The sequence below is a fragment of the Macaca nemestrina genome, chromosome 7 (genome assembly GCF_043159975.1).
Source record: "Macaca nemestrina isolate mMacNem1 chromosome 7, mMacNem.hap1, whole genome shotgun sequence".
In the NCBI taxonomy this organism is placed as follows: Eukaryota; Metazoa; Chordata; class Mammalia; order Primates; family Cercopithecidae; genus Macaca; species Macaca nemestrina.
Window position 1 is genome coordinate 10872609 of NC_092131.1, and position 16446 is coordinate 10889054.

A 16446-nucleotide genomic window follows, 5' to 3' on the forward strand; every position below is an offset into this window, starting at 1 on the left:
ATCATATGCATCTTCCTGTGATTTTGGTTTTAAATAACTGATCTTTGCAAGGGCTCCCAAGAGCTTAACTGTGATCAAAAGGAGGGTGAAGAGGAGACGTGAGATGCAGAGAGCCAAGGTGCTCTCAGTGAACATGCTGGGAACAAGAGGTCCAATGATGAGAGGTAATTCAGGGATCACACACCATCTGGGGTGAGAGGAAAGATGAAGATATCCAAGGTGGCTCTTCTAAGAATTCCTGTCTGCCTCTGCACCTCAACAAGTTTCATGAAGCCTCTCCAGGAAATTTCTTAATAAACTATTCATTTAAAAGTCACTTATTAAATTCAAGTCACAAATATCTATGTATTGCTTCTGACTGGCCTAGATAGACCAGTTGAAGTAAGCAACCTAAATATCTAGTGACTTAACACAATGGAGTTTACTTTTGCTCCTGCTAAACATCACAATGTCCATTGTGAATCTGCAGGAGACTCTGCTCCATAGCGTCCCTCAGGGATCCAGGCTGACAGATGCTGCACCACTGAACAGTTTCACCATCTGGAAGATTCTGCCTCTTTAGTTGCCATGGTAGAGGAAGAGAGATTAGAGAATCTCACATGGACTTTCCACTACCCTTGCCCAGAAGTCTCAGACATCATTTCTTCTCACAGTCCATGGGCTAGAACTGACCACAGGATCCAACCTACCTGCAAGGAAGCTGAGAAATGTGGGAAGATGAATGGAATATTGAGTGAGTTTTCCTGTCTCTGTCTTAGATATAAATAGCATATCCAAGCTGCCTCAACCTGGGACAACAAAATAAGGTCACTCTTCCATTAAATGCCCACTGTACAATGGCAAAAGATTACAAATAGCCTAAATGTCTATCAAAGGGAACTTATTAATTATATCACATCTATCATAGAATATATTTTAATCACAAAGAGAAGGCATTGATATATTTCAAAAGAGAATGTATCAATATGAAACAATTTCAAAATATGAAATGAAGAAATTACTACACAGAACAGAATGCACAGAATACTACCATTGGGCAGAAGGGGATATATTTGTGATTGAATATTTGTGAATACTGAATTTTGAATATTTGTGAAATGTCTCTGATAAGACACACAGGCAGCTGGTGACATTGGTTGTCTTTAGGCAGAGGAGGAATGGCTGAGGCACGGGAGTAGATAGGACAATTTTCACTGCTATTATTTCTATTTATTTATTTTGCTTATTTATTTATTTATTTATTTATTTGAGATGGAGTCTCGCTCTGTTACCCAGGTTGAAGTGCAATGGCACAATCTTGGCTCATTGCAACCTCCACCTCCCGGGCTCAATTCTCCTGCCTCAGCCTCCCAAGTAGCTGAGATAACAGGTACGTGCCACCACGCCTGGCTAATTTTCTTTTTTCTTTTTTTTTTTTTGAGACGGAGTCTTGCTGTCTCTCAGGCTGGAGTGCAGTGGCACAATTGTTGTTGTTGTTGTTTAGGTCTTTGAGTTTCAATATACCAATCCTGTATTTAGTTTGTTAAGTGTATACCTAAGTATTTCACTTTTTTCTGAAGCAGTTGTAAATGGTTTTGTGGTTTTTTTATTTGTTTTTGTTTTTTTGAGACAGAGTCTTGCTCTGTTGTCCAGGCTGGAGTGCAGTGGTGTGATCTTAGCTCACTGCCACCTCTGCCTCCCAGGTTCAAGCAATTCACCTGCCTCAGTCTCCCGAGATGCTGGGATTACAGGTGCCCACCACCACGCCCGACTAATTTTTTTGTATTTTTAGTAGAGACGGGGTTTCACTGTGTTGGCCAGGCTGGTCTCAAACTCCTGACCTCAGGTGATCCACCCACCTCACCCTCCCAAAGCACTGGGATTACAAGCATGAACCACCGTGCCCGACCTATTTATTTACTTTTTTTGAGACACAGTCTCACTTTGTTACCCAGGCTGAAGTGCAGTGGTATGGACATGGCTCACTGCAGCCTCGACCTCCTATGCTCGAGCAATCCTCCCACCTCAGCCTCCTGAGTAGCTGAGACTACAGGCAGGCACCACTGCGCTTGGCTAATTTTTTTTTTAATGGGGTAATTTTTTTTTTTAATTTTTTTATAGAGATGGCGTCTCACCATCTTGCCCAGGCCGGTTTCAAACTCCTGGGCTCAAGTGATCCTCCCCCTCTACCTCCCAAAGTGCTAGGATTACATATGTGAGACATCACTCAGGCCTTTCCTATTTTTTAAATGTTGAACTTTGACCTATTTTAAAAAATAAATCATAACCTATTCAAAAAAAATATAAAATGATTTTGTAAAAATCTTTACTAATACTGACTTTGAGCCCCACGCACACCCATGGAGAAACTTACACACACACACCCCATGAGTGTGTTGGTGTTACTGAGAAGTCCCAGTCTCCTGCCTCTCTGGGCCTCCTATAAAGCCACTTTGTCACAGGGGTGGCCGCCAATAGCCCTAAGGAAGCCACTTTTGTCCGGGAAGAGCCTTTCCCCCATGGTAGTGGCTGCTAACACTGCCCTCTGGCCTCAGGGAGGAGCCCCTGCCCTGATTCTCTCTGACACAGCCAAGACCAGGCTTGTATATCTTTACATTCATCAGGGAAACCTCAAGCCTGACAAAGCAGACAGGACTTTCTGCTTCTGGACAGGGGGACCCAGAGGCCACAGACCCTGCTGAACGCTGCTCCCACTCTCCAGCCCAGGGGCCACGCAAGCCACACCATGGGAGCCACCTCCAAGTCCAGGTCCCACATCCCATGAGACCCAGAGACAGAAAGTCCCCTCCCAGCCTGAATTTCCTGTCCAAGGGTGGGCCTCTCTGTGGGACAAATGACAGTGAGACTAGCTGCTCCCAAGGAGGCATGGCCTTGCTCTCTGACCCCCGTAGGACAAGAGCCCCAGAATCCACGGGCCCAGCCTCGATACTTGGGCAGGTGCGCAAATGCATGAAGACTTGCATGTGAGGCTCTCGCACCCAAGCAGTGGTGCAGTGGGGAGGAAGCCGATGCGCGGAACATCCAGGGCTGTGTGCGGAATCCTGCGCCAAGCTCAGCCCTGGCAGGGGTGAGATTCCAGCAGAGAGAGCGGTTCATGGAGGCTCCAGTCCACTAATTAATTTCAAGTGTTTGGGGAAATCACAGAAAATTTGCTAAAGACAAATCCCAGACCTCCAATTGACCAACTGCTCCCCCTGCTCCTCTCCACTGAAGTCTAGTTCTCATGCAAATGTGTCCCCAGCCAGCCCAGCTCCTTTTGTCAGGCCCCCTCCCGCACCAGCCGTCCCCAGGAGGTCATCCGGCAGCTCCAGGGAGGCTTCAGACATTAAAATCATGGTGGCCCCCCGGCTGCCGTTCCTCACCTCGGCAACAAGTGAGCCTTCAGAGGTCACAGATTTCTTTTATTTATTATTATTTTTTAAGATGGAGTCTTGCTCTTGTTGCTCAGGTTGGAGTGCAATGGCGTGATTTCGGCGCACTGCCACCTCCGACTCCTGAGTTCAAGCGATTCTCCTGCCTCAGCCTCCCAAGCAGCTGGGATTACAGACGCCCGCCACGACATATTTTTAGTAGAGATGGGGTTTCACCATGTTGGCCAGGCTGGTCTCAAACTCCTGACATCAGGTGATCCACCCTCCTCAGTCTCCCAAAATGCTGGGATTACAGGCGAGAGCCACCACTCCCGGCCTGGTTACAGACTTCAATTGTATTACGGTAGGGACTGAGTCCTTGGTCTGGCCGCTGAGACCCCAAAGTGATCACAGAGGTCCCAATCCAGAGATTTCAGGGGCAGGAGGCTAATGCTGACTATGTCCTGGGCACTGGGAAAGAGCAGTGAGCCTGATAAAGTCGCTCTGTCCTGCAGTTCCTGTTGAAGACACGCACGTAGAGTAAGAAGGATAAAGAAAATGGTTACAAACCAGGATACATAACACCCTAGAGTACAGATGACCAGAGCTGGCCGGGGAGAGCTTGGACAGAGCCTGCGCCCCTGAGGGAAGGGGACCGGTGTGACCCAGACTGAGCCTCTGAGGGAAGAGGACCGGTATGGACACAGTCTGAGCCCCTGGGGGAGGGGACTAGTGTGAACACAGCCTGAGCCCCTGGGGGGAGGGGACCAGTGTGGAGACAGCCTGAGCCCCTGGGGGGAGGGGACCAGTGTGGAGACAGCCTGAGCCCTGCGGGGAGGGGACCAGTATGGACACAGCCTGAGCCCTGCGGGGAGGGGACCGGTATGGACACAGCCTGAGCCCCTGCGGGGAGGGGACCGGTATGGACACAGCCTGAGCCCCTGCGGGGAGGGCACCGGTGTGGACACAGCCTGAGCCCCTGCGGGGAGGGCACCGGTGTGGACACAGCCTGAGCCCCTGCGGGGAGGGCACCGGTGTGGACACAGCCTGAGCCCCTGCGGGGAGGGCACCGGTGTGGACACAGCCTGAGCCCCTGCGGGGAGGGCACCGGTGTGGACACAGCCTGAGCCCCTGCGGGGAGGGCACCGGTGTGGACACAGCCTGAGCCCCTGCGGGGAGGGCACCGGTGTGGACACAGCCTGAGCCCCTGCGGGGAGGGCACCGGTGTGGACACAGCCTGAGCCCCTGCGGGGAGGGCACCGGTGTGGACACAGCCTGAGCCCCTGCGGGGAGGGCACCGGTGTGGACACAGCCTGAGCCCCTGCGGGGAGGGCACCGGTGTGGACACAGCCTGAGCCCCTGCGGGGAGGGCACCGGTGTGGACACAGCCTGAGCCCCTGCGGGGAGGGCACCGGTGTGGACACAGCCTGAGCCCCTGCGGGGAGGGCACCGGTGTGGACACAGCCTGAGCCCCTGCGGGGAGGGGACCAGTGTAGACAGGGCCTCAGCCTCTGAGGGGAGGTGACTGAGGGCAGAAGGTAAGGAGGAGAAGAAGGGCTTGGATGCAGGGAGAGTAGGTAGTTATTCAGGCAAAGGGAGGAGTGTGTTTTACATGGGCCACAGAGGAAAGTGAGCTGGGCGTGTTACCACTGAGTTAGTAGTTGGACCCTGCACAGCCATCTGCAGAGGGCCGTGGTGGGTGTCTGGTGACCTTAGACTGCTCAGAGCGGAGCCACCATGGGGAAGACACGTCTACCCTGGGTGAGATTGAGAAAGGGCACTCTCCTGTACGTATTAGTCTGCCAGGGCTGCCAGCACACAGCACCACATGCTGAGCAGCTTAAGCAACCAAAATGCATTGCCTCCCAGTTCTGGAGCCCAGATGTCTAAAATCAAGGTGTCGGCAGGGTTGGTTCCTTTTGAGCAATTTGAGGAAGAATCTTGCACTCTGCTCTCCTAGCTTCTGGTAGTCTCAGGTGTTCCTTGGCTTATCAATGACTAAATTCTCTTCTTATCTTCACATCCTCCTCCCTCTGTGTGTCCATGCCCAAATTTCCCCTTTTTACCAGGACACCAGCCATATTGGATTAGAGGCCCCTCTAATAACTTCATTTTAACATGATTTCCTCTGTAAAAAGCCAATCTCCAAATAAAGGCACATTCTGAGGTATCTGGGGGACATAATTCAATTCATAAAACTCGAACAACCACCAACAAATGTTGATTCTGCTCTTTCTCACATCTAAGTGACTAGAGGGCACAGATCTTTCCAGTCAGTCAACCATCTGCGGCTTGGGGAGCTGGAGAGGGGAATAAAGAGAAATTGGGGGTGACATTTGTTGGGTTGTCTCGGCAAGGGGGCCAGCCCTTGGCCATGCTGCCTGGGTTCGAATCTCCAGCTGTGTTCTTTGCTAGCTCTGTGGCCTTATGCAATTTTTTAAAAACCCGACAAGCCTCAGTTCCTTCTTCTGTAAAATGAGAATAAAATCATAGTACCTATCCCCTAGGGTGACTCTGAGAATTAAATGGGAAGACGCACGTGAAATGCCCAGGACAGTGCCGGCACACAGTGAGCCATCAGCAGAGGGTAACTGTATTAACAGGTTCTGTATCTTCAGTCTCTGGCACCTCGGGAGTGTTTAATTCATGGGTGGCAAGTAAGAAAGAGAATGAGGGAATTAAATATAAACCAATAAGCTGGCGTAATTTTCACAGGCTGAGAAATGACCACTAGTTGTACTTGTCTGTGGAAACAGACAAAGGTACATGACGAGTTGAAAAGATTGCTGATGTCACGGCCTGTTCCCACCAGCGAATCCTCCGTGGGAGAAGGTAAGTTCACGGTTGCTCCCACTGTCGACTGGTAAATGTTTTATACTATTTACGAGGCAGAGCAATTATGTAAAATTATTCCGTAATGCAAACACATTATGAATACTTAAAGCACCATTTTTTTTTCCTCCTCCTAAGGAATCTGGTTGAACTCTGTGCTAAAGATATTTTGTGTAATTGAAATTTGGAACAGGTGTAGAAAGGAATAAAGAGCCTTTCTGACTGAGGTTAAGGAAACTGCAATAACCCTTTTTATGAAAACAGGAGAGCTGTTCTAGGAAGACCCAGGAAGGGTTCTGTTGTGGGAGTATCCTGCACAGCAGAGCATCAAACACGGCTGTGCATAGAGATCAAGAGCTTCAGTGAAGCTGTCCTCCATACCAAGTCACTCTCTAACATCCCGCATTTACATTTCTGTACCACACTTAACATTTACGGAATTATCTTTACTTGTTCACCTGTCCATGGCCTGCCTTCCCCACTAGAAAGGGAGAATTGGTGGTCTCATTCACCAGTGTGTCTCTGTAGCCATGGCATCCAGATGAGGGCCCAGCACACAGCAGGCATTCAATAAATGAGTCAAAGAAGCAAGTAAATACAGGAATAATAGGTCACTCCCTGTATTAGTCTGTTCTCATGATGCTAATAAAGACATACCCAAGACTGGGTAATTTCTAAAGAATAGAGGTTTAATGGACTCCCAGTTCCACATGGTTGGGGAGGCCTCACGATCATGGCGGAAGGTGAATGAGGAGCAAAGTCACATCTTACATGGTGGCAGGTAAGAGAGCATGTGCAGGGGAACTCCCATTTGTAAAACCATCAGACCTTGTGAGACTTATTCACTATCAAGAGAACAGCATGGTAAAGACCCGCTCCCATGATTCAATTACCTTCCACCAGGTCCCTCCCATGACACATGGAAATTATGGGAGCTACAATTCAAGATGAGATTTGGGTGGGGACACAGTCAAACCATATCACTCCCTGAAGGGAAGGAGTAAATGGAAAAGGAATTATCATTAAATGGGCACTTGCCATATGGATGCAGTTGCATGATCTCATTTAATCATCACAAGCCCTCTTGGGGTTCAGTATTTTACCCCTAATGCACAGATGAGGACATTCAGGCTTGGAAACACTAAATGATTTATTTGCCCAAGATCACACCAGTACAAAGTTGTAGAGACAAGGTTCGCGCCCAGGCCACAGCCCCTTCCACTCTCTGGACTGTCTTCTGCATCAAACATCAGGCACTCAGATCAAAGGGGCATTTTGAATGGGCAGCCAGATCACCATAAATCACCCAACTGGACTGTCTCACTGTAATCAGAAAGGAGCAACAGACACAAAAGCTGTCCTCAGAAAGGAAAAGGGGATCCCAGTGGCCAAGGGAGGCCATTCATTAAGGGGGCTCATTTGCCTGACAGCTGAATGGAAACCCGAACTGCAGCCTCTCAACCTGAACTTCGACTTGGCCTAATTCCATATCGAGTGACAACAGTTTGCCATCTGTTCTGGGTCTGATCCTCTGAGGACCTCAAAGGGCAGATCCAATCTCCCTTCACTTGGCCTTGACATACATACCCCATCCATTCTTACATAAGAAACAATTTATTCTCTGGCTCCTCTCACAGATGGCTGGACAGTGGCCTGTTGCCTTATCTACCACACCACCTGAGAGAGTTAGGGGAAGGGGCGGGCACTTTACAGTCAGGATGGAGCTGATACAAGCCCTCACAGGCAGAGTATTTCAATTGGGGTGGGACAGGTGTCACCCACCCCGCTTTGCTCTAAGTGTTGTCTTATAGGGCCACGTGGAAAGGATGTGGACTTGGGAGTCAACTGCATTGTGTTTTGGATCCTGGCTCTCTCATCACTAGCTCCGTGACCTTGAGCCAGTCATTGGACTTTTTCTGCTCAGCGTCTTAGCTATAAAAATAACTCCTTCCCTGTGGAGTTCTGTGAAGATTTAATTTAATGGGGATAATGTATGTAAATCACTTTGGATCTGACATTGGGAACGAGCTTCTTAAGCAGCAGGTATTATTATTATTAGATTACATGGATTCTCAGCAAACGTCTCTTAAATCCAAGAAGTCTCCAGGAACATGGTTGAAATTACTGTTGTTGAACTAACCTCTTCTCAAAACTCATAGAGAAAATTAGCACAACATGGAGCTATGAGGGTTGTTGGAAGTCATTTGATCTGTCCATTTTACAGATGAGGACAACAAGGCCCAGAGAAAGGGAGATGAGTAGGCCAAGGCCACCCAGCAAGTCAGTGGCAGAGAGAGGAGGTGAAGCCCAGACCCCTAAGCTTCCCCTCATAACGCCCCTCTCTCTGTTCATTTGCATCTATTACTATTGCTGCATAGCAAATATCCCCAAAACATAATGGCTTAAAATAGTAACAGTCATTCTATTATCGGTATTAGTTTGTTAAGGCAGCCATTTATCTTCTTATGGTTCTGGAGGCTGAAAGTCCACAATCAAGGTGCCGGCAGGTTGGTTTTTCCTGAGGCCTCTCTCCTTGGCTGCAGACGCTGACTTCTTGCTGTGTCCTTGGTGGCTTCTTCCCTGCTCATGCACACTCCTAGTGCCTCTTCCTCTTCTTGTAAGAAAATCAATCCTGTTGGATTAGGGCCCACACTTATGGCCTCATTTGACCTTAATTACCTCCTTAAAGGCCCTGTTTCCAAATACACCCATATTCTAAGGCACCGGGTTTAGAACCTCAACATGTGAATTTGGGCGGTGGGTTGGTTGTGGAGGGAGACACAATTCAGTCCATAGCATGACCTCTCACTGTTTCTGTGGGTCAGGAATTCCAGAAGGCTTACCTAGACAGTTCAAGCTCAGCATCGCTTTAATGCCATTGGTTTTTCAGATGGGGGAATGGAGATGGAACAGTGGGGGCTGGAGCACCCAGAGACTGGCCCAGCATTTCTCTCTTCACATAGTCTCAAGGTTTCTCCAGGTGGTCTCTCCATGTGGTTTAGTGTGGGCTTCCTCATGACATGGTGGCCCTCAGGCATGTACAGCAGTACAAGGTGTGACCCAGGGGGTCCAGCAAGCAAGATGGCAGGTGTACAGAGCCATGCTGTGGCACCACTTCCACCTCCTCAATTGGTTACAGTCACACCATGCTCGGCTGAGTACTGTCCCCAAAATTCATGTCCACCCAGAACCTCAGAATGCCACCTTATTTGGAAACAGCACCATTATAGATGTGCTTAGTTAAGGTGAGGTCTCACTGGAGAAGGGCTGTATTAGTCCATTCTTGCACTGCTATAAAGATGCTACCTGAGACTGGGTAATTTATACACAAAAGAGATTTAATTGACTCACAGTTCCACATGGCTGGGGAAGACTCAGGAAACTTACAATCATGGCAGAAGGCAAAGGGGAAGGAAGACACATCTTACATGGCAGCAGGAGAGAGAGTGCGAGCAATGGAGGAACTGCCAAACACTTTTAAACCATCAGCTCCCATGAGAACTCACTCACTATCACAAGAACAGCATGAGGGAAACCGTCCCCATGATCCAATCACCTCCCACCAGGCTCCTCCCCTGACACATGGGGATTACCATTCGAGATGAGATTTGGGTGAGGACACAGAGACAAACCATATCAAGAGTGGACTCTAAATCCAATATGGCTGGTGTCCTTATAAGGAGAGGGAGGTTCAGACACAAAGGCATCACAGAGGAGGCAGGAACAAAGGTTGCATTCCTATGTTCTTGCATTGCTATAAAAAAAATACCTGAGACTGGGTAATTTATAAAGAAAGGTTTAACTGGCTCGTGGTTCTGCAGACTGTACAGGAAGCATGGCAGCATCTGCTTCTGGGGAGGCCTCAGGGAGCTTTTGTTCCTGGCAGAAGGCAAAGCAGAAGCAGGAGTCTTCATGGCTGGAGCAGAACCAAGAGAGAGACTGGGGAGGTGCTGCACACTTTTAAAACAACCAGATCTCATGAGACCTCACTCACTGTCACGAGAATGGCACCAAGTGGGAAATGCCCTTCCAGGATCCAGTCGCCTCCCACTAGCCCCTCTTCCAACACTGGGGATTTGGGCGGGGACACAGAGCCAAACCATATCAAAGGCCATGTGAAGAGGAAGACAGATTGAATCCATGCAGCTACAAGGAACGCCAGGGATGGCTGCCAGCCACCAGGAACTAGGAAGAGGCTAGAAAGGACTCTCCCCTAGAGCCTTCAAAGGGAGTTTGGCCCAACCAACACCTTGATTTTGGATGTCTGCCTCCAGAACTGTGAGAGAATACATTTTTGTTGTTTTGTCACCCAGTTTGTGCTAATTTGTTACAGAGCCCTAGGAAACTAATGTACAAGCCCACCCACATTCAAGGGGAAGGGAATTTCCACCTCTTGATGGAAAGTGGCAGGGTTCCAGCAGAGCACATGGGACAGGAGCTACTGTACCACCCATCTTGGCAAAGCACAATCTGCCACAAACTCTGGAGTGTATACGAAGAGTGGGGCAGAAGTGTTGACTGTATGTTTAGGGCTCCAAGCACAACAGAGGTTTATTTCTCACTCATGTAAATCACAGGCCTCCAGGTCCTTCCAAGACAATCTAAGCTTTCTGAGGTTGACCATCCCCAACCTAGAAAGCTCCTAAGGGATTTCTGATGTGGTTGGACCTTGGAAAGGAATAGAAGCTGGATCGTGTGGCCAGAGAAGCTGGAGGAATGGGTATGTCTCCTGGCTCACCCCAGCCATGGGGCAGGACTCCTAAACCAGCACGAAGCAAACCCACAACCACTGCCCTTGAAGCCTTAACAGGGATATTTAACAGGTAATTCTAAGAACCTGTCCACACATTAAGGAAGTCTCATCCCTCCAGTGTGGCTGGGGCTTGAAGGGAGGGGACCTGCTGTTTGTCCCCTGATTCTAGATGTGCTCTGCCCACCAGGGACAGCTGTTCCAGGCTGCCTAGCCAAAGCCCACTCTTGCTGTCTTAGTCTTTTCAGCCTGTTATAACAAAATACCATAAACTTGGTGGCTTATAAACAACAGAAATTTATCTCTCACAGTTCTGGAGGCTGGGAGGTCCAGGATAAGCGTGCCAGCAGATTTGGTGCCTGGTGAGGGCCTGCTTCCTTGTTCGTCGACAGCCGTCTCTCTACTGTAACCTCACACGACAGAAGGGACAAACAAGCTCCCTTGGGACTCTTTTATAAGGGCATTAATCTCATTCACGAGGCCTCATGGCACCTAATCACCATCATGACCCAATCGTCTCCCAAAGGCCCCACGTCCAATTGTCATTACATGGGGGATTAGATTTCACATATTAATGTGGGGGGGCACAAACATTGAGACCGTAGCAGGGCTTCCATACACCAAAGCTCTGCCTTAAGCTGCCTTTCTCTCAAAGGAAATGTTTTCCTTGCTAAAAATGCAAGACTAGAATTGGGGTAAACTCCAGGCACATTGTATTAGTTCGAGGATTCCTAGCAGCAAGCAAAAGCAAACTCACAGATGATTAAATACTGAGCTCCAAACACAACCGAGATTTATTTCTTACTCATGTGAAGCCTAATGCAGGGTTCTGATTAGCAGGTGTCCCGTCTCCAAGGGGTGATTGAGAGGTCTAGGCTGCTTCCCTCTTATGGCTCCCCTATCTTCAACATGTGGCTCCCAATGTCACCATGGAAACTGCATCAAATATGCAGAAAGGGAAAAAGCACAGAGGATGGGCTGGGGGCTGCAGATGAGGAAAAAGTGTCCATCACCTCCACCTACAATTTATTGTCTAGAACCCATTCACAGGTCTGCACCTAACCACAAAAAGAGGCTGGAAAGCAGTCTGATGGCACACCCAGGAGAAAGGGAAAGGGGCTTGGTGAGGAGCTAGCCAGCATCTGCCCATAGGAAGGAATGTCAGAGGCTCAGCGGCTCATTATGTCCTCAAGTGCCTGGGCTCTCTCCCTTTCTGCCCACAGAGACCACACTGCCAGTGGTCCAGTCCACCCCTGGACTCACCCTGAACCCTTCAAGCTTTATACCCTATAGCAAATCCATTAGCAAATCCCTCTGGTTCTGCCTTGGCATCTCCAGACCCTGGCCTCCTCTCCATCACTCTGGTCCATGTCACCATCATCTCTTACCCGGGTAATCCCGGTTGCCTCCTCACTGGGACTGCAGCTGCTACCTGCTCCTCCTCCAGCCCTTTCTCATCACAGCAGCTTGAATAATCCTTTCAAAACGAAATTGGAGATCTGGTCTACGCCAAAACTGCCCCTTAGCAACACATCTCACTCAGGCCAGCATCTTCGAAGTGACCTAGGGGTCCCTGCACAACCCATGGTCTCTTAGACCTCATCTCCTCTCCAACCCCCTTCCCCATTCACTCTGCCCCAGCCCCACCGGCCCCCTCACCATCCCTCCAGCATGACAGGCGCAGTCCTGCCTCAGCCTTTCCATGAGCTGTTCCCTCTCCCTCCAGCACACAGCTACATCCCTCTCACTTCCTTCAACAGTCATTTCCTCAGCAAGGCCCATCCTAGCAACACCATCTGAAACTTCAGTGTCCCTTCACTGATTTAACTTTTCTCCTCAACACTTATCACCAGCCAGCAAACTATAATCTCACTTACTTTCTGCTTCCCCTACAAGAATGTAAACTCATAAGGGCAGAAAGTTCTGTCTATTTTCTTCCTTGATGTATTGCCAATGTCACAAACATCGTGGACTCTCAGTGAAGTCTTGGTTGGATGAAGGAACAAAAAGGCTGCAAGGGCAATTGAGGCTGTATGCCTCCTGACTCATGCCCACAGGGCAGGGAGAGGGGGTGTATTAGTCCATTTTCATGCTTCTCATAAAGACATACCTGAGAGTGGGCAATTTACAAAAGAAAGAGGTTTAATGGACTTACAGTTCCACGTGGCTGGGGAGGCCTCACAATCATGGTGGAAGGCAAGGAGGAGCAAAGTCACATCTTACATAGATGGCGGCAGGCAAAGAGAGAGCTTATGTGGGGTAACTCCTTGGAAAACCATCAGGTCTCATGAGACATATTCACTATCATGAGAACGACATAGGAAAGACCTGCCCTTATGATTCAAATACCTCCCACTGGGTCCCTCCCACAACACGTGGGAATTCAAGATGAGATTTTGGTGGGGACACAGCCAAACCATATCCGGGAGTTTTTAGAAATATTCCTTTGGCCATGAAATATAGACCCTCCTTTTCCAGCTCTTGAATCTGGGCCCATTTGGGAAGCATGTCTACCACAAAACTAAAAGCCACCATCCTCAGTGAGGTTGCTCTTGTTTTCATGATTCTCCCCATGGTTGCAAGATGGCTGCCACGACCCCAAGAATAACATCACACTGCAGCCCCCAAAGCAAGAGACAAGAAGGGGCACTCCCCATATCTACCTCTTTATTCTCATCAGAGAAGGAAATCCTTCCCAGAAGCTTTTCTATGAGTTTCATCATCCAAACACAGCACACACAACCACCCTTAGTTTCAAGGGAGCCTGGGAAAGGGCATGTTAGAGTCTTTGGGCCTCTAGAGTAGAAGGTAGGTGAGGTTGAGGTGAGTTTTGAAGGGATGCTACCTAGGCAACTAGTAAGATTTGCCAACAGCCTTGCTTAAGCAGTCTCAGAAGTAGAGCACTGCAGAGCCTGCACAGTGGAGGCACCCAGGCCAGCCTGTGAGGGGGGCCAGGCAAGGCCAGAGTTGGCATGGTCTGCCCAAGTTTCCCTAATTAACTAAGGGAGAGGCAGCCTGTACTAAAGTCTCTCATGGCCCAGTCTAGCAACCTCAATCCAGTTCCCATAAGTCCTACTCCATGAGAAGTAAGTGGGGAAGTTCTGGAAACAGGCCATGAGGCAAACATCATAGGTCACAGCTGCTCCTCCTTCAACAGAAGTGCAACAGAAGTGCAAAGACAGAGATAGAACACTTGGCTGTGAATAACAATCGCGCCTTTGATCAAGCCCTGCATGTTTTGCAATGCTTGTGGTCCTCTCTGAAGTCAGCAGCACATTGACTGAGGCAGGAAGGCTGCAGTGCCAATCACCCACCCACAATATCCACCCGGAGTGATTTTCTCCCTAGTTCATTTCCCCTCCTTTTGCCACATGATAAAATATAGTACAATATTTTTTCCTGGAAAAGACAGCTGTTTTATCAGTATTACAAAGCACCTTCAATTTGAACTCAACTTGTAACCACAGCCGAAGACTATTTTGCTTTTAGTCACTATTATGTGGAATGTTATTCATTACTTTTTTTTATTTCCAGCAATATGTTTTCTATCAATGTGTATCTTTGATAACTTTTTTTTTTTTTAACATGAATGAATTTCTCTCTACCACAATATTATGTGAGTAGACAACAGGCATGCTAAACTCAAGTGTCTTTGACTTTTTGGGAAAGAAAAAGCAAAAGAGAATTGAATTAACTCTCTTTTCCCTGGGCCCTTCCCTAAGACTTGCAGAAGCCCGACCTTCTCCACTCTTTCCCACCCTCACCTGCCTAATGAGAATGAAATTCCACAGGCTCAACAGGGCAGGGTGGATCTTTGTGGACATCCCAAGCTTTGGGTGGCTGGGGTCTGGGATGGAAAAGAGTCTGTAACTCTGGACAACAGCACCAAGTATCACCCCTGCTCCTGCCATGAGACTGGTTACAAGCATGAGGAACACATGGGGTCAGGCTCTAGATGCAGGCTTACATTTTTAGAATGGGTGACCTTGGAAAAGTCACAGAGCCTCAGAGATCCTGGGTGAGCCCTAGTGCCTATCTCTGCAGAGTGAAATCACCCTGCAGGCTTGGGTGAGAGCTGCAGTCTCTCCTTTTCAGTGTGCTTACCCAACTCTGAAGGCTCTCTACATAGGAGCTGTGGTTGTTCTTCAACAGAAGCAGAGTCCCCCAACTTGATCACTGCTCTCAGGACCTTACAGTTTGGGAAGGAAGGCCAGAAATCCTTCTCATCCACAAGGCCCTGGTCTCATGCTGTCTCCTCCAGGAAGCCTTCCTTGTCCCTCCACACCTGCTCTGTACTCAGGCAGCACCTGGGTCTCATGCTGCCTCCTCCAGGAAGCCTTCTTTGTCCCTCCATACCTGTTCTGTGCCTGGGCAGCACCTGGCAAGTTGCTCCCTGTTGCCCCTTTCACATTACACTTGGTGCTAGTCTGAGTGCCTCTGCCATGTCTGAGCTTCCCCCAATCGTCTCTGGAAGCCCAGAGCCTAAAAGCAACTCTGTGCTCAGAATATACTAGCTGGCTTGATGGAGACACCTGGGGCACAGACACAGGGAGCTGTTACTAAACAAGAATGCAAAGTTAAACATGCCAGCCTGGTGCATGGAAACTGCAGAGCTGAAAGTGGGTCTCCTGAGTGGCATGAGCACTCTTTCAAAATGCAGCTCCTTCAGGAACTGCTTTAGGGGAAGGCACAGCACACTAAGGGGCCAGGTCATGGCAGGGTGCTCTTTTGGCAAAGCTAAATCTTCCCATATCCACATCACACTGAGAACCTGTAATTAACCAGTGCCCAGAAGGCACGTGGCAGTTTACAAAGAGCTCTGGGGGGTAGAAAAGAAAAACATATTTGAAACATCTAAGTCAGCAGTGGAATAGATCTAGAATGTGCAAGAAACTCTTGCAAATAGATAAGAAAAAGCAGGCCTAATGGGAAAATGGGCAAAAGAAAAGAACAGGCAACTTACAGAGGAAGAAAACAAAAGAACCAGCAAGTACATGAAGAGACACTCAAATGTATTAGCAATTAGAGAAATGCTATTTAAAACAAAGATCACTGTACACATATTAGACTCACAAAAATTAGAAAGATGAGTTGTGCCAAGTGCTGGTGAAGATACACCCTGGCACAACTTAGCCAAACCAGATACCTTGTGCCACAAACAATTCCACGTCAAGGTTTACAGTCCACAGGAATTCCCACAGTGGGCTACATGGTGACTTAGAAGGCCATTCTGCAGGTGACTGCATTCCCTTCAAACCAAGGCTCATTCCATTGTGAGACACATCAGTATATTATGTAACACTAAGAAAGGAAAAACAATGAAAAAATACTCTCTTGTCAGAGACTTTTTATACAATTGGAATTCAAAATGCTTATTTTGAATCTTTTAACCTTATTGATCTTTTTTTTCAAATCATTTTTCACCCTTAGGCATATATAGAAAGAAAAATAGAAGTAAAACAAATTGAGTCTTCTTAGCTCTCCCTCACATCCCAAGCCCAGCTCTCTAAACCA

General features: G+C 48.4%; 1 long non-coding RNA gene across 3 annotated transcripts in view; it reads left to right on the plus strand.

Annotated features, from left to right (window-relative positions):
• Window positions 1-499: 499 nt before the first annotated feature.
• Window positions 500-16446, plus strand: part of LOC105467445 (uncharacterized) — a 37261-nt gene continuing 21314 nt past the window's right edge. Inside the window, exons 1-2 of one of the 3 annotated variants that reach the window (XR_011625568.1) lie at window positions 500-733; window positions 6066-6182. This is a non-coding gene — a long non-coding RNA (uncharacterized lncRNA). Of the gene's footprint in view, window positions 734-3971; window positions 4046-6065; window positions 6183-16446 lie in introns of those variants that run through there. The other 2 variants (XR_011625569.1, XR_011625567.1) reach the window with 2 other exon arrangements.